The sequence below is a fragment of the Dipodomys merriami genome, unplaced genomic scaffold, assembly GCF_024711535.1.
Source record: "Dipodomys merriami isolate MVZ:Mamm:240054 unplaced genomic scaffold, mDipMer1.0.p SCAF_150, whole genome shotgun sequence".
In the NCBI taxonomy this organism is placed as follows: Eukaryota; Metazoa; Chordata; class Mammalia; order Rodentia; family Heteromyidae; genus Dipodomys; species Dipodomys merriami.
This window is the reverse complement of record NW_027202827.1, coordinates 2,698,932-2,723,212: the sequence shown is the minus strand read 5'-3', so window position 1 is coordinate 2,723,212 and position 24,281 is coordinate 2,698,932. Positions and strand designations below refer to the sequence as shown.

At 39.7% G+C, this 24,281-nt stretch overlaps 1 pseudogene; it reads right to left on the bottom strand.

The window, feature by feature from the left end:
- Window positions 1-17,326: 17,326 nt before the first annotated feature.
- Window positions 17,327-23,810, bottom strand: LOC138827099 (zinc finger protein 280D pseudogene; annotated as a pseudogene).
- Window positions 23,811-24,281: the final 471 nt, after the last annotated feature.

Below are 24,281 nucleotides of genomic sequence, written 5' to 3'. Positions count from 1 at the left end.
AAATGGTAAAGTTTTAGGTCTAACTCTACCAAAAACTGAGGCAGAGATAATGGAATAATACTTTAAAACAGAGTTGCCTTTGATACCCTAACCACAACAGAATATTGCATAAAAATTTCTTTTTTTTTTTTAATTTTATTTTATTTTATTTGAGAACATACTGTACAGAGGGGCTACAATTACATGGGCAGGATAATGCATATATTTCTTACCAAGCATTGCAGCCTCCTCCTTTTTTTACCCTTCACTTCCCTTCCCCGCCTCCCCCCTCCCCCCACCCATTTTACCCCCTCCCCCCATCCAATTATACCCCCCTCCCCCCCCCCCACACCGACATTGTAAAGCTGGTTTTGACATGACATTTTGTACTTCTCATTGTTGCAACAGGTCCACCTGAATCCTTAAACGACTTGTTTGTCCCCATCTCCTCCACATGTTACACTGACATCAAATATAGTGAACGCGGGGGTTACACTGTGGGGGAGGGACATACAAAGCAACAAAGAAATAATCTTATAAATGCATTAGAAACACATGCATGAAAGAAACGAAAACATTAAAATACATATTTAAGGGTTCATTTTCCTAACATCACATTATTTGACCTTTTCCGCTTGACTCATACCTATACTAGATATTGCAAATAATGGAAACCATGGGACCTATGCTTCTTTGGGCCTGGCTTACTTCACTTAATATAATTTTTTCCAAACCTTTCCATTTCCTAACAAATGGGGAAATGTCATTCTTTCTGATGGAGGCATAGAATTCCATTGTGTATATATACCACATTTTTTGTTCCAATCCTCTACTGAGGGGCATCTGGGTTGGTTCCATATCTTAGCTATGGTAAATAATGCTGCAATAAACATAGTTGTGCTGGTAGCTTTAGTGTGGTCTTGTTTGTAAACATTTGGGTAAATGCCCAAAAGTGGGATTGCTGGATCATAGGGGAGATCTATGTGAAGTCTTTGAGGAACCTCCATACTGCTTTCCAAAGTGGTTGAACAAGTTTACATTCCCACCAACAATGAAGTAAGGTTCCTTTCTGTCCACATCCCCTCCAGCATCTGTTGTTGTTAGAGTTCTTGATTTTTGCTGTTCTAACTGGAGTGAGGTGATATCTCAATGTTGTTTTGATTTGCATTTCTTTTATGGCTAGGGTTGTTGAACATTTCTTCATGTGTCTATTGGCCATTCTTCTTTCTTCTTCAGAGAAGCTTCTCTTTAAGTCTTTCGCCCACTTATTTATTGGGCAGTTGTTTCTTTGAGGATTTGTTGTTGGGTGGTTTAATTTTTTGAGTTCCAAGTATATTTTAGATATGAGACCCTTGTCCGTTGTATGGCTAGTAAAGATCTTCTCCCAATCGGTGGGCTTTCTATTGATCTTGCTAGCTATGTCATTTGCCCTGCAGAAGCTCTGCAATCTTATGCAATCCCATTTGTCCAACCTTTCTTTGATTTGTTGTGCTTCCGGGTCACTATTCAGAAAATTTCGACCTGAGCCAAGGAGACCTAGGGTTTCTCCTATTCCATCCTGTAATGTTTTCAGAGTGTCTGCTTTGAGTTCAAGGTCTTTGATCCATTTGGAGTTGATTCTGGTGCAGGGTGATATATAAGGATCTAGCTTTAGTTTTCTACATGTAGTTAACCAATTTTGCCAGCACCATTTACTGAAGAGGCTGTCTTTCTTCCATTCTATTGTTTTAGCTTCCTCATCGAAGATTAGATGGCTATAGGTCTGTAGGTTAATTTCTGGGTTTTCAATTCTATTCCATTGGTCCTGAGGTCTGTTCTTATGCCAATACCAAGCTGTTTTGATTACTATGGCTTTATAGTAGAGCTTGAAATTTGGTATTGATATTCCTCCAGCAGTGTTCTTTCCATTGAGGAGCGTTTTTGCTATTCGGGGTCTTTTATTGTTCCATATGAATTTTTGGATTGCCTCCTAAATTTCCTTGAAGAATGAGGGTGGAATTTTGATAGGTATCGCGTTGAATTTGTAGATAGCCTTGGGAAGTACTGCCATTTTCACGATGTTAATCTTGCCAATCCAGGAGCATGGGAGGTTTTGCCATTTTTTAAGTTCTGTGTTGATTTCCTTTTTCAAGATTTTAAAGTTTTCATCATAGAGGTCCTTCACTTCTTTGGTTAAGTTAATTCCTAGGTAATTTATTTTTTGTGGGGCTATTACAAATGGAGTTGCTTTCCTAATTTCAGCCACACTTTTCTCATTGTTGGCATATAGAAAAGCCATTGATTTTTGGGGGTTAATTTTATAACCTGCTACTTTGCCAAAGTTTTGAATCAGCTTGAGTAATTTGGGAGTGGAGTCTATGGGATTCTTTAAATACAAGATCATGTCATCTGCAAAGAGGGAGAGTTTTATTTCTTCTTTCCCTATTTGGATCCCCTTTATGTCTGCATCTTGTCTTATTGCTGTAGCTAGGCATTCTAATACTAGATTGAAGAGAAGTGGAGAGAGTGGGCATCCTTGTCTTGTTCCTGATTTAAGAGGAAATGGCTTTAGTTTTTCACCACTGAGTATAATGCTGGCTGTAGGTTTGTCATATACAGCCTTTATTGTATTGAGGAATGTTCCATGGATTCCTAATTTTTCCAGAACCTTCATCATAAAGGGGTGTTGGATCTTGTCAAATGATTTTTCTGCATCTATTGAGATAACCATGTGGTTCTTATTCTTGCTCCTGTTGATGTGATGAATAATATTAATTGATTTGCGTATATTGAACCAGCTTTGCATCCCTGAAATGAATCCTGTTTGATCATGGTGTATGATTTTTTGGATGAATTGTTGAAGTCGATTGGCCAAAATTTTGTTGATAAGATTTGCATCAGTGTTCATCAAAGAAATGGGTCTATAGTTCTCTTTCTTTGATGAGTCCCTGCCTGGTTTTGGGATGAGGGTTATGATGGCTTCATAGAATGTGTTCGGTAGTGAGCTTTCTCTTTCAATTTCATTGAAGAGTTGGAGGAGTATTGGTGTGAGCTCTGCTTTGAAGGCCTTGTAAAATTCCGCTTTAAAACCATCTGGTCCGGGACTTTTCTTAGCTGGGAGGTCTCTTATTGCTGTTTCTATTTCAATGCTTGATATGGGCCTGTTAAGCTGGTTTAACTCATCTTGGTTTAGTTTTGGCATGTCAATATTTGCTAGGAAAAGGTCCATTTCTGTCAAGTTCTCAAACTTATTAGCATAAAGTTTTGAGAAGTATTCCCTTATAATGTTCTGAATCTTGGTTGTTTCCGTGGTGATGTTTCCATTCTCATCTCTGAGTTTATTAATTTGGGTGTGTTCTCTCCTTTTTCTGATAAGGTTTGCTAAGGGTCTGTCAATTTTGTTAAGTTTTTCGAAGAACCAACTCTTTGTTTTGTTGATTCTTTCTATAGTATTTTTGGATTCTAATTCATTCAATTCTGATTTAATTTTGATTATTTATTTCCGTCTACTGGATTGGGGTTTATCTTGCTGCTCTTTTTCATGGGGGTTTAGATGTGTCATTAAATTGTTAGTTTCCGATCTCTCCAATTTGTTGATGTAGGAGCTCAGAGCTATAAACTTGCCTCTGAGTACTGCCTTTGCTGTGTCCCAGAGGAGCTGGTAATTTGTGTGTTCATTTTTGTTGAATAGCATGAACATTTGAATTTCCTTTCTAATCATTTCCATGACCCACTCATGATTCAGCAGTGTGTTGTTCAGCCTCCATGTGATACCGGACTTTCTTTGGTGGCTTTTGGTGTTGAGTTCTAATTTTATTCCCTTGTGGTCAGAGAGAATGCAAGGTATAACTTCAATGTTTCTGAATTTAGACAAGTTTGCTTTGTGGCTTAAAATGTGGTCTATTTTAGAAAACGTTCCTTGTGCTGCTGAGAAGAACGTGTATTCTGATGCTGCTGGGTGAAATATTCGGTAAATGTCTGTTAAGTCTAGTTAATCTATGTAGCTGTTTAGATCTGCGTTTTCTCTGTTTAGTTTTTGCCGAGTTGATCTATCTAGTGGGGAGAGTGGTGTGTTAAAATCCCCAACAATTAATGTCTTTGGATCTATATGGGATTTGAGGGAAAGTAGTGTTTCTTTGATAAATTTGGGTGCTCCATTGTTTGGTGAATAGATATTTAGAATTGTAATATCCTCCTGAAGGAGAGATCCTTTAATTAGTATGTAGCGACCTTCTTTATCTCTTCTCACGAATTTTAATTTGAAGTCTATTTTATCTGATATTAGGATTGCAACTCCCGCCTGTTTATGAGGGCCGTTTGCTTGGTAGATTTTGTTCCAGCCTTTAACCTTGAAAATATGTTTGTTTTTACGGGCAAGATGTGACTCCTGCAGGCAGCAGATAGAAGGGTCTTGTTTTTTAATCCAACTAGACAGTCTATGTCGCTTAATTGGAGAGTTCAGTCCGTTAACGTTAAGAGATAGGACTGAGAGGTATTTGGGAGTTCCTGCCATGTTATCCACCTTCTTGGGGGCTGTGAAAGCTGGGTTCTTCCTAAGGTTCTTGGATTCTCAGTTTGGGTGCAGTTTCTTGGCCATTCTTGCGTTCTTGTTGGTTTTCTATGTGTAGGACATCTTTAAGAATCTTTTGCAGGGCTGGTTTGGTGGAGATGTATTGTTTCAATTTTTTTTTGCTATGGAAGCTTTTTATTTGGCTTTCAGTTATGAAGGAGAGTTTAGCTGGGTAGAGTATTCTTGGTTGATAGTTGTTTGTTTTGAGGGCATGGCATACGTCATTCCAGGCTCTTCTTGCTTTGATTGTCTCTGCTGAGAAATCTGAGGTGATTCTAATTGGTTTCCCTTTATAGGTGATTACCCTTTTCTCCTTGACAGCTTTAAGGATCTTTTCCTTGGTCTGGGTTGATCCTGTGTGGATTATAATGTGACGGTGGGATGTCCTATTCTGGTCTTGTCTATTTGGGGTTCTAAAAGCTTCTTGTATCTGAATAGGCCTATCTTTTTTATGTTTGGGAAGTTCTCTGCTAGGATCCTGTTAAACAAATTTCCTAGACCATTAACTTCTGTTTCTAGGTGCTCCTCTACACCCATTATCCTTAGATTGGGCCTTCTGATGGTGTCTTCCAGGTGTTGGATAGACCTATCATATTTCTTGGACTTGTCTTGGATGGTTGTATGTTCTTTCTCTATAATATCTAGGCTGTCTTCAATCCCTGAGATTCGATCTTCTGCATGGTCTAACCTGTTGTCGAGACTCTCTAGTTTGTTTTTTATCTCTTTTCCTTCTAATTGGTCAGCTTTGATGGTTTCAAGTTCTTTGTTGAAGCTCTGTTTTAGGTCTTGTATGATTTTCTTTACTTCCTTAATTTGGTGTTCAGTGTTTGTTCTCAAATCACTTAGTTGATTGGTTATGGTTTCTTTGGACTCCCATTCCTTCTGTTGGGTTCCATTCAGAATTCCCTTTGTGGTCTCCCTGACTTCCTTCAGCTCTTTGTTAATGGATTCCATGAATGCCTTTTGTGATGTTTGTGTATCCTCTACCTGGTCTCTTAATTCGTGAATTACTCTTTGATTAGTTTCCTCCCTTCTGTGGGATTCCTGCAGTTCTCTTTGAGTGTTCTCTGCCTGCTCACGCCATTCCTCCCTTTCTCTTTGAGTATTCTCAAGTTGTTCACGCAAATCCTGTATCAGTTTTTGAGAAGCTTCCTCACGCTTATGATATTCCTGTATAAACTTCTGGGATGCCTCCTCTCTCTCCCTATCACGCTCATACAGAGTCCTTTGTACATTGTCAAACTTCTCATTTATCATGTTTGCTATTAGTGTTTGTAGAGCTATTTGGGAACTCTCCTCTGGATTATTCTTTATCTGTTCTAATCCCTGATTATCAAGGTTGGGAATTGAGATACCCGAATTTGCCATTTTTCTTGTGTTTTTCCGGCTTACTCAGCCCATTTGAGATAAAGATTGCACCAGTTTTGTGCTAGAACACTATCTTAAGGCAACCATCAACCAAAGTTTGCATTTGTACCGTCAATAGTCTACAGATACAATCTAGTTCAACAGATACATCTATTCAACATCAAACGACTATATGTTAAAGGATTTCGAACCGCAGAAAAGAATTTGGAAAACCAGAAATTATTAGGATTAGGGAGAGATGTGGGTAAAAAAAAGGAATAGATTGGTGTGGGGAGGCACAGGGAGAGTTAACTATGTCCTAATCACAGTGCAGGAAATGGGTTGGGTAGGATGCAAGTAGAGGGAGAGAGAGAAAGAAGAGACGGAAAGGGGAATAAAGAGAGACCAGAAAAAGAATAGAAACGTAAAAATTAATGTTATTATAGAGGTTAAAAGACCGTCTATTTAGAGAGGAATGTGAATATGTTCAGAGAAGGGGAGGGACATAGAAGAGATGTGAAAAACTTTAAGGATGGGAACGGGAGAAGAAAAGATCAGAAGTTCAGTAGAGCTAGATAAAAAACAAAAAGATAATTAAGAAAGAAAGAAAAAGAGAATGAAGACAAGAAAAGAAAGGAAAACTCTCATTCACGTATTCCTAAAATAAAAATTATAAGATGAGAAAAAAAAAAGTTACTGGAAAACAATTATTTTTTCAGAAGAGGCAAAAATTAAAGATTAATAAAAGTTTTAGAAAGGAAAAAAAAAAAAAATATATATATATATATATATATATATATGGTAACAAAAAACAAAAAACAAGCAAAAAAAAAGAGAAGAAGAAGAAGAAAAAAAAAGGAAAAGAAAAAAAGTCTTTTGATTTTTTTTTTGGGGGGGGGGAGGAGTGGGAAGAATCCTGTATCTCCCTTTTGTCTGCAACCAGTCTCTTATTGGAGTCTCTGGTCAGCTTGATTTCCTGTGGCTTGATTGTTTTCTTAAGTCGGTTGGTTGGAAGAGGCAGAAAAATGTTCTGCTTTACCCAAGATTTTGAGATCCCCCTCCCAGGTTAGTTTTCTGGGAGGGTGGTCTGCTTTGAGAGTCACAAAAGAGGGGGATGTGGTGATGAGGCTAGGTTCTGGGTAGAGTTGAGGCCTTTCAACAAACAGTAGCTTTTCCCTGGGGCTATTTTGTGATAAAGCTCACAGCGCCCAGCCTGGAGCCATTCTCAGGGTTTCTGTTTTTCAATTGATTGTGGTGGCTGCTAGAGGGAGGGGCAGCCTCTGGCTCTGGTTACCCAGTGAGGCAAGGCACTCTGATGGCTGGCGCCTGAGCTGGGTGACTTTTCCCTGGATGGAGCTGAGTCTGGCAGGTCACTTCGCTGTTAAGTTCTTGTGACCTGCTAAATGACTCATTTTATTCCAAGGCCTGAGCTGGAGCTAGCAGCTCCTCCGAGCTTTGTCGGTATCCAAGATGGAGATCACCGGTGCTGGGGGGGGAGGGGTGGCCCTTCCTCCTCTGCTCCCTGAGGAGTGAGGACGTCGGGCTTGTACTCACGCCAAGTCTTGGATCCTGGGTTGTCTCTGGTCTGCAAACAGCAGGATGAAGATGTTCGCTCCTTGTCGGTTCTTGTTGGTGTTGAGTAGAATCCGCTCGTCCGCTTCGTCTGGCTCCTTCGTCCCCGACTCTCTGTGTCTCAGGTATGACTCCGCGGCGGTGGTCGCCCCCGAGACCCCGCCGCCGGAGCGGCAGCTGATGCGTTTCCTTGGCTTCCCCTATCTTGTCTAACTCTCTGTCCTGTGATGGCACACTTGGTGTGATTCTCTGGCTTAGGACTGTTCACTGGAACTCTAAAACTACTTTCTATGCGAGAGCTTTTTCAGATTCCAGCTTCTCCTCCTCCATCTTCCCGGAACTCCCAACAATTTCTTATATTATATATACTTATATATTTTATATGTGCTTATCTTAAATTTCACACAGTGAATCTTACTAGAATTAATTGATAATTTAACAAATAAATTGAAAATTATTCCCATAAATAGATTGGAACATAAATAATTAGGTATAGAATATATATTAGAATATAAAAAGTATCAATGTAATGTCTTCGGTATAAACTTGTGATACCTTCTAAGTGTTCTTTCTCTTCTGAATTCACATTGTAAAAAAAAAAAAAAAAAAAAAAAAAAAAAGCAGTATTTTTTTCCTCTAGTCTAGAAGAGATTTTACACTGCTGATGCATTTATTGTGTTAACTCGATAGTCCCAGTGTTTTTTTCCATATTTTTGAAGCATTCTTACTGCCAAATTTTGCTGATATGATGCCTAAAAGCTATTATTCTTCTGCAGTACCCATGGGTCTGAGGATATCAGGTCCCAGTTACCTGCATCATTAGATAACATAGGTAAGACTTCTCACCTTGGCCCATGCAACATGCTAAGAGAAAGTAATTGAAGACCCATCTCAATTCATTGCAGGAATTAGCCGTAAGCAATTGTGAAATGTAAGGCAAATTAAAATGAAAGATTAGATCACAAATTATGAGAGAAAATACTGTAGTTCAAACTTTCCTTTTACAGATGACCAGCCCATATGAGTAAACAAAATCACAAATGTCACAAGATTATTTTTAATACCCCTCTCCTAATGATGAATGGAAGATTTCAGTCCAGCATAAGTAGGCCAAAAAATAATTCCTGGAATGTTAGATCCATAATTGTTCTACCAAGGCTAGGAAAACTTGACTTAGAGTTCAAATATAACAAAAACACACAAAAATCACAACCAAACAGCAATCTCTAGAGAGTATGTATATGAGCTCACAAAATTTTAAGCAGTTAATGAAGAGCAGTCATGGGAAAAGCAAACAAACTGTTCAAAGATGGCATTTTGGGGTAGGGGAGAATTTTGAACAGATTTAAATAGATTGTCAAAGGTTATAAATTACCTACATCTACTGCAAATATTTTCTTCTGTGATTATTCTTTTTTTTTGGGGGGTGGGGTCCAGTCGGGGACCTGAACTCTGGGCCTGGGCCCTGTCCCTCAGCTCTTCAGCTCAAGGCTAGCGCTCTACCACTTGAGCCACAGCTCCACTTCCGGCTTTTTTCTTTTTGCTTATCTGGTGCTGAGGAATCAAACCCAGGGCCTCAGGCATGCAACGCAAGCACTCTACCACTGAGCCCCTTTCCCAGCCCCCATTCTTTGAGTATTCTTTGTCTGAACTGGTTACTCCAGTCTTGAGCTACACTTTATAGCTTGTGAAGATAGAATAGAAGAAACAAGGTCAAGAACCCATTACACCACTGGAGAGAAAACAGTCCTCTATGGTTTCTCTCATCTTTCTTCACTACTCTTTTCTCATACTTTTAATAAAGTCAAGTGATTTTGAGTTACATCTTTCCTTCTTTCTCAGAGAATTACTGTTTGGTAATTAAATGTCAATTCACAATTTTGATGTCTTTTTTTAAAGAATTTTGAATTTTAATTCCACTGCAACCTTGTTTCACACAGTGAGAGTATATTTCCTGGGTAAGGACAATTCTCAAGGGAACCTACAAGATTTACAGCAAGGTTTGTGAGGCTTGTTTGTTTACTGTGAAAATGAGCCATATTCACCCACATTGCTCCCTCTCAGCTAAGTCTCCATGGATTTCTTTGCATGAAAGCCTATTTTCCCAGAAAATTTTAAATTTTCTTAATAGGCTAAGTTGTTTAAAAGTTTGAACAATTAAAATTTACCTGTCATAAATTTTAAAGCTCTTTTGAAATTCCTTTATCAGAATCGTGAAATCACCAATCATAATCCCGCCTTTACCATCAAAAGCAGTTAACATGTTGTTTTCATGATATAGTATCCATGAAACTACTATTTTCCAGTGCCTTTGTTATGTGTATATATGACCATATAAGCTGATGCTGAGCAAAATGAACTCCAAGATATGGAAAGAGAAATATTTATTTGCGGTTGTTGTTTTTGATGTACTATGTGATTTCTATTTTCTTTGAGATTTTCCCGTATGGGTTATTCCCTGCTGTGTTTGATTTTGGTATCCTGTGTATTGTGTATACATTTACCTTAATTAGGGAAGGGAACACGAACAAAAATAATGGTGAGGCAACGGACAAAGAGCAAACCAATGCAATAGCAATTCTCACAAGACAATAAGTTTGAAATGTACATTACAACTTTTGAGGCATATTGGGGTGAAGGAAAAACTGTGAGAAAAATGAGAGAGGGAATAACAAGTTTGAAAAGTTATGTACTCAGTACCTTACAATGGCTGTAACCCCAGTGCACATCACTTTCACATTAAAATTAAATTTAAAAAATAAGCTGATGAAATAAAATTTCACTGTTTTGGTATAGGAAATATTATTCTTTGTGTAGTAACTTTGTAAAAATCAGTATTATTTGGCATCTAATTTGAATTAATTACCTCTTCTTTATCAGACGGTCATCAACTTGAATGATATCCAACTAGAAAATTTTTTCACAATATACTTGCCAATATTTTGAAAATAAAATAAATTTAGTACTTTCTTATACTAAAACAGAAAACAGTTTAATTCTATGGAAACCCATAACTTTTAAAAGTAAATAAGTTGTTAAGAGGACAGAATGTATGTGTTCTTCAAAATTCCAATGACTAATAGCTACTCATTTTCAAATTCTGAACATTCCATACCTGACAGATTCAAAATATATCTGTTTGCATGTTATGTAATTCTGCAAAAATGCTACATTCTAATATAGGATAAAACTATGAAGCATGTTATAATTAATTCTTCAGGAGGAAGCAGTTGTTTGTCAGATTAAGCTATTATTCAATGAACATCAATCACAAGATTTATGCCATAAATTCATCCTAGCCCACTAGTTTCCAACGTGTAGGGTGCACCTCAAAATTCCCTTAATTCACATCAAGAATAGCTTATTTCCATTGTGAAAATACACTGCACCTCTGCTAATGTGATGCCCTCCGTGTTCTGTAAAGAACACCACTATAAACTGGGTTGCATCATTTTTCCCTCACTAGTATTCTTGGAAATATTATTTATATTTATACTGTTTTAACTATCATAGATAATCAGGATGCTAAGATTTTAAGATTACGGTTCAAAGCCTGTGAAGACTCAGGGTCTATGTTGAAGGGGCAGAATGATGCAGGCTCCAGCCTCAGGATTATCTGAGGACTGTGTTTGAGTATTAGGAAAGCTCTTGGTATGCCGGGCTAGACTGGGAAAATGTTCTCTCTCTCTATCTCAAAACAAATGTCACAAGACTCCTGGGAGCTGAGGAAGTAGCTCTTCTGCTTGCTTAAGCATAGTTGAACAGCTGGTCAAGCATTTTCCTGAGATTGGAGAAGTTGTTTAAGCTTGCTCTAAAATAGTTTAGATAATAATATACCAAGACAGGGCTGGGAAGGTGGCTCAGTGGTAGAGCGCTTGCCTTGCATGCATGAGGCCCTGAGTTCAATTCCACAGCACCACATAAGCAAAAAGAAAAAAGCCGGAAGGGGTGATGTCGCTCAAATGGTAGAGCTCTAGCCTTTTGCTGAAGAGCTGAAGGACAGCGCCCAGGCCCAGAGTTCAGGCCCCACGAACGGACCCCTCAAAAAATAATAATATACCAAGGCATTGTCTCATAGGTCAAGTAAAAATGTATCTTTGAAATTTTTTTGTCAATGTCTTCTGACCAAATCTTGGCAAAGATCATGCTTGCTTGTCGTTAAATACCCACTAACAATAAAGCATAGCATGCAGTGGCAATTGCTGTTTGCACTCTGCATCCCCAGTGTCCTGGTGATTTCATTACACTTACCCAGGGACCCCAAGGCACTAGACGATACAATTGGCACCCAAAAGGACCCTTCATTGTTGAATTCAGGAAGGGATATTCAGGTAAGTGCTTTTAATTACAGGGTGATGGGACAAGTTAAATCTACTCCAAACTTACATATGCTTAAACATTTACTTGCTGCTTATGGTCTAAATATTTCTTTTTCTGACATAAAAATGTGTATTAATGTAGATAGGGAATGGAATCCTTGGTTCCCCAATGAAGGAACATTAGATGTTGATAATTGGAAACTAGTAAAGAATAACGTAGAAAGAGCTGTTCAAGAAGGGGAAAAGATTCCTTTTAGACTTTGATCCATTTGGGCTATTTTACATACCCTTTTTAAAGCTTTGAATGAGGAAAGATTAATAGCAGACTTAAAGCAAGAGCCCCCCCCTTCTATTGTAGATTTACAATTGCACTCTGAGGTTAAGGACACAATAGATAAGGATGCATTGCAATTGACAGAGAAAAAACAAGAGGTAAAAAAGGCTGAAAAGGAACAAACTGAAAGTGTAAATAAAATGTCTGAGCAAATGAAATTGTTTTTATTAAAATTACAACATATAGAGTTGGAAATTAGCAGAATGAAAAGAGAACCTGAGAAAGTGAAAGTAAAGCAGCCTTCGGCTCTTTCACTGGCCGATGTAATTTTTATAGCATTACTCCCTCACAAAACAGAGGGCTCAGGCAGTGAGTTTGATGATGAAATGCCTATTTTTTTCTTATGTTGTAATTCGACCACCCCCTATGAATGGTATATCTTAACCAGCCAGATATGAAGCTGCTGCTGTTGATGATATTGGTAAACTTAAGAAGGCAGTGATGGTGTATGGTCCTTGTAAGGTCCTTTCTCTGCCCATACCCTAGATAAGGCCTAGCCCAGGCCCAGAGGCTCTCTCTCGCTGCTCTTTTCTAGCTCTCTCTGCTCTCTGCTCTTTTCTAGCTCTCTCACTGTTCTTTTCTAGCTCTCTGCTCTCACTGTTCTTTCTAGCTCTGTTTTCTCTCTCTGCTCTCTCACTGTTCTTTTCTAGCTCTCTCTGCTCTCTCTGTCTGCTATCTTGCTGCTCTTTTCTAACTCTGTTCTCTCACAGCTTTTTTCTAGCTCTCTGCTCTCTCGCTGCTCTTTTCTAGCTCTCTCTTTTCTCTCTTTTCTCTCTTTCCTCTCTTTCTTTCCTCTCTCTTTCCCAGATCTCTTTCCTAGGCCTTTCCAAGCTACATGGAGTGCCAACCTAGCCTGGTCCAGGAAGGTCTACTGAATAAACCTACCCCTAACCTGAATACCACGTGCATGGTGCTGTTCTTACTCGGCTACCTCTTTTTAAAAACCTAACATGAATGGTGGCATGACTCGAATAAAGGGCTTAAAGTCAGGATAGCTGGGATTTCTCTCTGGTATTTTTCCCCTTTTTTCTTTTTCTGTTTGTTTTCCCCTTCTTGCTCTGAGGAATACTCACAGTTCTAATGGCCTTTTGCGAACCCATTTGTCTGCTGTGGACACAGCGCATCGATACCATTGCTGACCTTCACATCCACGTCCACACCACTTCTCTACTCTGGTGAGTGAAGCTACTCTATGGTTCTCTGTTGCTCTCTCTAGAGGGCTCTGGGGGAAGTTGGGACGCCGGTTCTGCCTGGTCAGCTCTCCTTCACTCACCAGACTGACTCTCCTACTCATTTAATAGGGTGCTGTGAATCACGTCTGAGCCGTGAAACACCTTTGAAATGTCTCCTGTGCTACCTGGAAAGCCAGAGAGCCTCATTTTTATGCCATTCTCAGATGTAGACAGTTTTTGCTACTGCAATGGTAAATGGTCAGAATTCTGTTTATTTCCAGGCTCTCTTTGTTCTCTCTGCCATTCATGTCCAACTTTCCCTATCTCTCCCTTTCTTTTTTCTACATTTTGGCTTGTGCCCTGAAGAGTGCGACGCAGGCTGGGTCCCAGAGACACCCTCTAGGTTCTCTCTCAAAGGCTAGCCAATTGTAGTCTTGGTCTATTTGTTCAGGGTGTCTTTGCATTTTTTTTCAGAAACTCACCATCTTGAGTTTGCCATCTTGGCCACATGGTGGCTTAAGGGTTTGGCCCCATCTGGCCCTTAACCTTCCACCAAACTTACTACTCCATCTGGCTATTCTAAGGTGCCTTGCTAACAATTTGCTTTTTTCACAGGCCCTGGTAACTGAGGCCCAACCATGTGATGTGCTTTGTTAGCAAAGATGTCTAAACATTATTGTAAAAATTTTAGGTTTTGAGTTTTGCCTTTTTGTTTTGTGTTGAGTATTCTACTGACTACATGGTTTTAAAATACTGGGAATATCTCTACTGAAATTCTCATCACTTCTAATGAGTTTGGCATTTCAGAATATTTGTCAGTCAATTCTTGATAAGAACCAGGTAAGCTCTACTTATTCTACTTGATCTCCCTGTTGCTTTAATTCGAAATAATAAAGGGCTTTAGTGGCAAAGATTGCAGTTCAAAGCCAGCCCGGGCTGAAAAATCCCTAAGACTCCATCTCCCAACTAACCTGCAAAGAGCCCGGCTGGAAGCATGGCTCAAGACTCTTATCTGTAAGCAGCCAAACACTGGGAGTGCTATTGTAACTCAAAGTGGTAGAGCACTAGCCTTGAGAAGAAATGCTCAGGGACCGTGCCCAGGCCTTGAGTTCAAACCTCCTTGAATACCAACTGGGACAAGCCATCCCAGCAATGAGCACCTAGACAGAGCCAGTCTGGGAAAAAAGGGAACATGGAGAGGAGTAAGAGGAGATGACACTTCAGCTACTTTGTGCCTGCCCTTTCAAAATTAACCAGAGTCTGGAGGTCAGGGGAAATAAGAAGCCTGCCCATCCAATGTCTATAACTCTCTACCTATTAACTGAACAGGAATTTATAATTCTTGCCTTTGTCACCTGACTTCTCTACCTAGTCGCCAGATGTCAGAAGTAGCTAGGGAAATTTCTACAACATTTTAAACCCCAAGTCCTCCTCTTGCCATTTATTTGCTCACTAGTATTTTTTTTCCAGCCCCTCAATGCTCATGAGACTTCTCCAGACTTCATCTAAGGACTCACGCCACCAAGAGACCACTGATGCTCACTGCCTTCTCTGGGAGGAGACCAAATTCCAGGCTTTTACCCCTATTGTCGAAGCCCCCTTGTCAGCAGGAAGTAGCCAGAGAGAATCCACACCCTATTTTATGATTATTAAAGGCTGGAATGTAAGGTCCGCTCCAGGATGGGGAGCAGACTCCACCCTTCTCGCAACCAGTACCTGCGTTGCCTAGGCAACTGGAACACGTGGAAGAGGTCACATCTGCATCCCCTGAGGTCACATCTGAATTTGATGTGGCTATATCTTTCTCTGCCCATACCCTAGATAAGGCCTAGCCTAGGCCCACATACTCTCTATAGCTGCTCTTTTCTAACTCTCAGTGTCGCATGTTACTATAACATCAGAAGACGGACAGACAGCTGTCCTTAAACCTTATAATATGGAAGTTCCAGTTAACATAATTGGTAGAGATGTACTGGAACAATGGGGAGCACATATTCAATTTTAACATTTTTAGTTGGAGCCCATAAAGATATTATGGAAATCTGAGGCACTTCTTTGGATTCAACAATGTTCTTTATCTAAAGAAAAATTAGTAGCAGCTCATCAATTAGTTGAAGAACAGTTAACCAATGGACATATTGAGCCATCTATGTCACCAGGGAATTCTACAATATTTCTTATTAAAAAGAAGTCAGGGAGCCGGGCGCTGGTGGCACACACCTGTAATCCTAGCTACTTAGGAGGCTGAGATCTCAGGATTGTGGTTCAAAGCCAGCCTGGGCAGGAGAGATCTTGAGACTCCTATCTCCAATAAACCATCAGAAAACCGGAAGTGGTGCTGTAGCTCAAATGGTAGAGTGCTCGCCTTGAGCTGAAGAGCTGAGCGACAGTGCCCAGGCCCAGAGTTCAAGCCCCACGACCGACAAAAAGAAAAAAGTCTGGGAAATGAAGATTGCGGACTGATTTACAAGGAGGTAAAGCATCCACATACCCCATGGGGCTTTACAACCTGGTATACCGTCACCTGCCATGCTTCCTAAAAATTGGCCAATAATAGAAATAGATTTACAAGACTGTTTTTTTTTTACCATTCTTGTACATATAAAAGATTATAAAAGATTTGCCTTTTCTTTACCACAAATAAATCATCAAACCCTTCATCAGCACTTACAATGGAAGGTGTTGCCCAAAGGAATGATGAATTCTCCAACTATGTGACAGATATATGTTGATAAGGCCTTAAAACCTGTTAGACAAAAATGGCCTCACATTTATATTTTTCATTATATGGATGATATTTTACTTGGAGGACCAAATATGACAGAATTAGAAATGGTGTTACAGTGTTTACCCTCTATATTTAAGGATTTTTGGATTAATAATAGCACCTGGAAAAAGAAGACAATCTGAAAACATTACAGGATGGAATAAGAGAAACCCTAGGTCTCCTTGGCGCATGACCAAATTTTCTTAATAGAGACCCAGAAACACAACAAATCAAAGAAAGGTTGGACAAATGGTATTGCATGAAGTTGCAGAGCTTCTGCATGGCTAAGGATATAGCTAGCAAGATCAATAGAAAGCCCACAGATTGGGAGAAGATCTTCACTAGCCATACAACGGACAAGGGTCTCATATCTAAAATATAATTGGAACTCAAAAAATTAAATCCCCAAACAACAAATCCTCAAAGAAATAACTGCCCAATAAATAAGTGGGCTAATTACTTAAAGAGAAACTTCTCTGAAGAAGAAAGAAGGATGGCCAATAGACACATGAAGAAATGCTCAACTTCCCTAGTCATAAAAGAAATGCAAATCAAAACAACATTGAGATACCAACTCACCCCAGTTAGAATGGCTAAAATCAAGAACTCCAACAACAACAGATGCTGGAGGGGATGTGGACAGAAGGGAACCTTACTTCATTGTTGGTGGGAGTGTAAACTTGTTCAACCATTTTGGAAAGCAGTATGGAGGTTCCTCAAAAGACTTCACATTGAGCTCCCCTAAAACCCAGCAATCCCACTTTTGGGCATTTACCCAAATGTTTACAAACAAGACCACACTAAAGCTACCAGCACAGCTATGTTTATTGCAGCATTATTTACCAAAGCTACGATCTGGAACCAACCCAGATGCCCCTCAGTATATGAATGGATCCAGAAAATGTGGTATATACACAATGGAATTCTATGCCTCCATCAGGATATTTTTTTTGTAGACAAACAGTGACACCTCAAAAATATCTTTATGACGTGATCAATTACATAAGTTAAATGATTTTCAAAAGTTACTAGGAGATATTATTTTCATGCCACCGGCCTTAGGAATTCCTACTTATCAATTATATAATTTTTTTCATTATTACAAGGGGAGCCTGATTTACATAGCAAAAGACCTTTAACTAAGGAAGCTGAAAGAGAAGTACAATTTGTAGAATAGAGAATAAAAAAATATTTTTACATCGAGTAACGCTAAATCAACTCATAAATTTATATATATTAGATACATGGAAATACCGAACAGGAATTATATGACAAAATGAGCTACCATTAGAATGGATTTATACACGGCATAGATTTACAAAAAATATTATGCCTTATGAACAACAGTTGGCAATTATTTATAAATGTTCGATGATGCTGCGTCTTATGATCTATTTTCTCCTTGCATGTCAAAAATTGCAGTCTGCATTTTATACAATGATGTATTCCTTTTTTCTGATGCTTCATATAATGATGCATATGGGGTGTTGCAATTTTGATAACTTTGAGGCAAAATGGACAAAGTAAATTCTTAGTGTTCTCATGAGATGTTCGAAAATGAGTTTCTACATCAGAAAATGATGATGATCTATAATTGCAAACCTGGCAGATATATGGCATTTCACCGGGTTTATGATTGTCCTTCATATGTTGTAAAAGAACATGTTCTGTTTCAAATGATAATTCACAGATTTTACAAATGGTAGAAAATTTGTGAGGTGTGTGTGTACTCTCGATGTGGCACTGCAGCTGGAAGGGTGTGGGAAATTGCCGGTAGCAGTGCTGGCAGGTGGTGTGGTTTTCCCAGCTCTCACTGCTCTGCTTCTCAAGTTCCAAGTGGTGTTTCATGTGGTTCATAAACCTAATATTATTTTTGAGACTCTTTCAAGCAACTGAAGCATTTAAAGGTTGTATGAGTCTCCTTCATGTTTTCCATAATAAAAGTCATTAACTAACATGATCAATTTTCCTTTCTCTGAATCAGCAGTCATAGCTTTATTTGCTGTGTTTGAGTTTTCTGTTTTATCTGGTCCCAAAAAGTCATTTATCATGTCTGGACAACAATACTGCATGGATTTTTCATAGGATCCAGAAGATTGAAATGAATATTGCACTTTGGACAAGCTCGTGGAAAAGGCGTTCCATCTTTAGATTGATTTGATGAAGTATTTTCACCTTTTGATGGCATAGCTTGGGGATACATCAGTGAAGGAGATTTAACTACAGGGAATACAGCTGAGGAATCTGTTACAGAAACACTTTCAGCAGCCTTGGGCTTTTTTGGATTTACAGTGTTCACTTCAGTAGCAGAAGGACGTTTTGATAAAAACAAATTTTCATTCAGACCTGCTACAGAAATTGTTGGTATCCCTTGGTACTGTGGTAATTCTGTATCCTGGGTCAAGTCAAACAGTAACTCACAAGAATTACTAGATACAACTCGGGATGACTTTGTTAAATAGCCAGGCTTAGAAAAAAGCTGTACAATAACAGAGCTATCTGAAGATCTAGATTCTGGATGAAAATTTACTGGCAAGGCAGCAATTGGATTTGATGGGTTCGTATAGTGTTAATTGTAGACTTGAATGCAGCAGAAATACCTCGAATGAGCGCAACATTCTTTATTCCCCTTGAATATGAGCTGGGGTTAACTCTGTTCAAAATATTTGAAATTGCTTGTTTTGAACTTGCTATCTCTCCAACAAAGTTTGGTTCATCATCGTCATCATCCTCAACTTCTTTTATTTTCTTCTGCCATGGCTCTAGCTCTTCTTCTTCACATTCCATAGAAAGTTCTGCCATGTCTGAATTGTCGTGAGCAGAGCCGGCTTGGCCTGACTGGAGCCCTGAAAAAGGAGGAGAAAGAGGAGGAGGCAGAGGAGGAGGAGAAAAAGGAGGAGCGTGAAAATCTACCAAGAGGCTGCTGCAGCAGCAGTGGCAGTGGAGGTGGTGGCTCCAATTGTGGAGCCAGCAGCCTGGGCCCTGGGAAGTGGGAGAGGGGGAGGGGAGACGGGGGAGGGAGTGGGGCGGAGGGAAGCTGGCACGGCCGCGTGAGTGCCCCAACACCCGATTATGATGAAGGTTTTGGAAAAATTAGGAATTAATGGAACATTACTCAATATAATAAAGGCTGTGTATGACCAAACTACAGCAGCACTATACTTAATGGTCAAAAACAAAACCCATTTCCTCTTAACTCAGGAACAAGACAAGGATGCCCACTCTCTCCAATTCTCTTCAATCTAGTATTACAATGCCTAGCTAAAGCAATAAGACAAGATCAAAAACATAAAGGGGATCCAAATAGGGAAAGAAGAAATAAAACTCTCCCTCTTTGCAGATGACATGATCTTGTATTTAAAGAAACCCATGGACTCCACTACCAAATTACTCAAGCTGATTCAAAACTTTGGCAAGATAGTAGGGCATAAAATTAACCCCCAAAAATCAATGGCTTTTCTGTATGCCAACAATGAGAAAAGTGTGGATGAAATTAGGAAAGTAACTCCATTTGTAATAGCACCTCAAAAAATAATATAACTAGGAATTATCTTAACCAAACAAGTGAAGGACCTCTATGATGAAAACTTTAAAATCTTGAAGAAGGAAGTAAAAACAGAACTTAGAAAATGGCAAAACCTCCCATGCTCCTGGATTGGAAAGATTAACATCGTGAAAATTGCAATAGTTCCCAAGGATATCTACAAATTCAATGCAATACCGATCAAAATTCCAACCTCATTCTTCAAGGAAATAAAAGAGGTAATCCAAAAATTCATATGGAACAATAAAAGACCACAAATAGCAAAAACGCTCCTCAACGGAAAGAACACTGCTGGTGGAATATCAATACCAAATTTCAAACTCTACTATAAAGCCATAGTAACCAAAAGAGCTTGGTACTGGCACAAGAACAGACCTCAAGACCAATGGAATAGAATTGGAAACCCAGAAATGAACCTATAGACCTATACCCAGTTAATCTTCGATAAGGGTGCTAAAATAATAGGATGGAAGAAAGACAGCCTCTTCAGTATATGGTGCTGGCAAAATTGGTTAACTACTTGTAGAAAACTAAAACTAGATCCTTATATAATACCCTACACCAGAATAAACTCCAAATGGATCAAAGACCTCGGAGTCAAAGCAGACACTCTGAAAACATTACAGGATGGAATAGGAGAAACCCTAGGCCTCCTTGGCTCAGGCCGAAATTTTCTTAATAGAGACCAGGAAACACAACAAACCAAAGAAAGGTTGGACAAATGTGATTGCATGAAGTTGCAGAGCTTCTGCCTGGCAAAGGACCTAGCTAGCAAGATCAATAGAAAGCCCATGGATTGGGAGAAGATCTTCACTAGGCATACAACCGATAAGGGTCTCATATCTCAAATATACTTGGAACTCAAAAAGTTAAATCTCCCAACAACATATCCTCAAAGAAACAACTGCCCAATAAATAAGTGGCCTATAGATTTAAAAAGAAACTTCTCTGAAGAAGAAAGAAGGATGGCCAATAGACACATGAGGAAATGCTCAACCTCCATAGCCATAAAGAAATGTAAATCAAAACAACATTGAGATACCACCTCACACCAGTTAGAATGGCTATAATCAAGAACTCTAACAACAACAGATGCTGGAGGGGATGTGGACAGAAGGGAACCTTACTTCATTGTTGGTGGAAGTGTAAACTTGTTCAACAACTTTGGAAAGCAGTATGGAGGTTCCTGAAGACTTCACATAGAGCTCCGCTATGACCCAGCAATCCCACATTTACCCAAAGGTTCACAAACAAGAACACACTAAAGCTACCAGTACAACTATGTTTATTGCAGCATTATTTACTATAGCTAAGATATGGAACCAACCCAGATGCCCCTCAGTAGATGAATGGATCAAGAAAATGTGGAATATATACACAATGGAATTCTACGCCTCCATCAGAAAGAATGACATTGTCCCAGTTGTTAGGAAATGGAAAGGCTTGGAAAAAATTATATTAAGTGAAGTAAGCTAAGCCCAAAGAAACATAGGTCCCATGGTTTCCCTTATTTGCAATATCTAAGATATGTATGAGTCAAGCAGGAAAGATCAGATAATGTGATCTTAGGAAAATGAACCCTTGATATGTATTTAAATGTTTTTTTTCATGCATTTGTTTCTAACTCATTTATAAGTTTATATCTTTTTTGCTTTGTATGTCCCTCCCCCACAGTACAACCCCTGCTTTCACTATATTTAATGTCGTTATAATTTGTGGAGGAGATGTGGAAAAACAAGTCGTTTAAGGATACAGCTGGACCCGATGCAACTATGAGAAGTACAAGTTGTCATGACAAAAACGAACTTTACAACTTTGATGCGGAGTGGGGGAGTTGGGATTCAGGGTTGGGGAGAGGATGGGAAGGGATGTGAAGGGTCAACAAAGGAGGAGGCTGCAATGATTGATTGATGTACTCATTATCTTGTCCATGTAATTGTAACCCCTCTGTACAGTATGTTCACAAAAAATTAAAATTAAAATTAAAAAAAAATAAAAATAAATATAAATAAGAGAACAGAGGAAAAAAAGGCACACAAGTAAAAAAAAAAGGAGAAACATTTATCACGCAGAGATTAAGAACTAGCCTAAGAGATTTAGAATGATAAAGGCAATGAGCAAAAGCCTATTTGACAATTAGTTCTTCAATAACCAAAAATGGTTCTCTAGACCAGTTTCTGGTATACCTTATTTACTATCATTTTTTTCCTTCCATCTGGAGTTACTCCTTATTTTCTGTCACAACTATTAATTAGCCTCTGCCTTTCTGATGCCAAAACTGATCAAAAAGATTTCAAAATCACACTTAGACTACTTTTCACTTTGTGATTATCAGTGATGACACAAAATCCTTGAATCCTTGAATTTCCAGAATTAATCTTCAGCTAACATCTAAGCACATTTCTGGCATTAATTGCTGTGACTTAATGAACAAAACTTTTTTCAGCACAGTATCCTAAGTAAAATACATGAATTAGAGGCTATTATCAGGTGTCAGTATGGAAGTAGCAATTATATATTTCAAGTACGGGTTCTTTATTTTCCATTTACTAATTGTTTTGCCAGTCCTGGGGCTTAAACTCAGGGGTAGGGAATTATTCCTGAGCTTTTTTTCTCAAGGCTAGCACTCTACCACTTGAGGCACAGCATTCCTTCTAGTGTTTTTCTTTTTTCTGTGTTACTGAGGAATTGAACCCAGGGTTTCATGCATGCTAGGCAATCACCATACCATGAAGCCACATTCCCAGAGCCCTAAATGACTTTCTTAAGAAGGCATTATATTTTCACTTCATAATTCTGTATCATAAGTTTGGCCAGGTGCTAGAAAATGATATAGAAAGCAATACAATTCAATAAGTCCAGTAAGGCTGGATGGACAATGAATTTCATGGTCTAGCCAGGGAACATTGGGGCTTACCACAGGGAGCTGTTTCAACAGGCTGAGCGAGACAGCTCCTGACCTACAGCCCACCTCCAGAATGAGAGGGTCACCTTGGATTCCAGCCACATGGGGATGGTGGACCCCTCCTCCAGCACCTATTCAACCAGTTTTTGTAAAAGAGAGAGAGAGAGAAGTCAGAATTAAAATTAAGTTGAGTGTCGGTGGCTCAGAACTCTAATCCTAACTACACTGGAGGCTGACATATGAGGATCATGGTTCATAGCCAGCCCCCGTAGGAACAACTTTGAGACTTTTATTTCCAAAGAACCACCAGAAAACCAGAAGTGGTGCTGTGGGCTCAAGTGGTAGAGCACTAGCCTTTTGCTGAGGAGCTCAAGATCAGTGCCCATGCCTAGGGTTCAAACCCCACAACTGACAAGAAGTGGACTTCCTACTACAAGAAGTGGATTGAATAGCACCCATTGTCCTAGGGAGCATGGTAGTGAAGTCAGGCCGAGCGTCCTGTGAAGTTGAAATCATAAGGAGGTCAACTGACTTCTCTGTGTCTCGGTTTTGAAAGATGCAAAATTCAACACAGTGAAGGATCCCCTTCCTCATGGGGATAGGGTAATGATTAAAAAGAGCCATGGGTTGTTTCAAAATCCTCAGCTGTTGCATGATTAATAACTGGCCCCACCTGAGCCCTTTGTGGGTATCTTCCTGTCATTTGCTCACAGAATTGCAGAGAACCTTCTCTGAATGCCACTCCCTCCATGCCAAGCCATGCTCCAGAGATTCCCTCCCTCTCTATAAATCCCTTTTTTCCTCAAAACTGTCCTATGAGGAGAATGAGGTCTGATGGTTGTGGCCCTACCCAGAGCTTCACCTGTGGTCAAGAATCGGCTGCTGTGGACTAAAAGTTTGGGATAATCCATCTAAATCGATGACTGAGTATGGCGCTACATGTTTACCATCCCAACTACAGAGGACCAGGCCTGGTGGAGCATACCTGTCCCAGATAGGAGGACCTCAATCCAGTCCATCTAAAGTATATATTGAGTTTCTATTTCAGAAATGCCCAAGACAGAAAGGTGGCTCCGCAGAGCCAGGATGAGGAAACAAGCAGGGGATAATGGTGCCCCCAGAGGGGTGCCTGATCCCAGGTAGGGGTGATTTGGGGGCAGCCACTCACCTGCGCTGCTGAGAAAAGCTGCTGGGGGCTGCTCCAGGTAGGGCAAGCAGCAATGGCAGGGGCATTGCAAACACATGGGCCAAGAGCAGAAAACCAAGGCCAGGGACCAGGTCAGGCCTTTAGGCGGGCTGGCAGTGCACCATTGCCTGAGGTTTGAAATCTTGCAACTTGGAAAGGTGAGGAGGGAGCAAGGGTGCGGGCAGGCATCTCAATTTCCTACTATACTCCAAAGTTGCTTGAGTCTCTTCCTCACCACTCAGCCACATCTACTTTCCTCAACTGCTGGTAGTGTTGTAAACTAACAGAGGGAATCCTGGGTGCTACTAGGCAGCATGGAATGTGGGCGTGATCACTATTCTTGTATCCCATTGGTCAGAAATAACCATGAAAGAATGGGGGTGTGGCCAGAATTCTGTGATGCGAGCAGCATGGGCGGAGTCAAGAAGATAGCAGCTCCCCCAGATCTTTTCCCAGGGAACAATGTCTAATTCAGTTGGAGATGAGATGGTGACCTGCTTTAGCTGGATGGCTGCACAGATTGTTCTGTATGTCTGTTTGTTGCCAGACCCGAACCTTGAACTCAGGATCTGGGCACAGTCTGTGCACTGCTTTTGTTCAAGGCTCG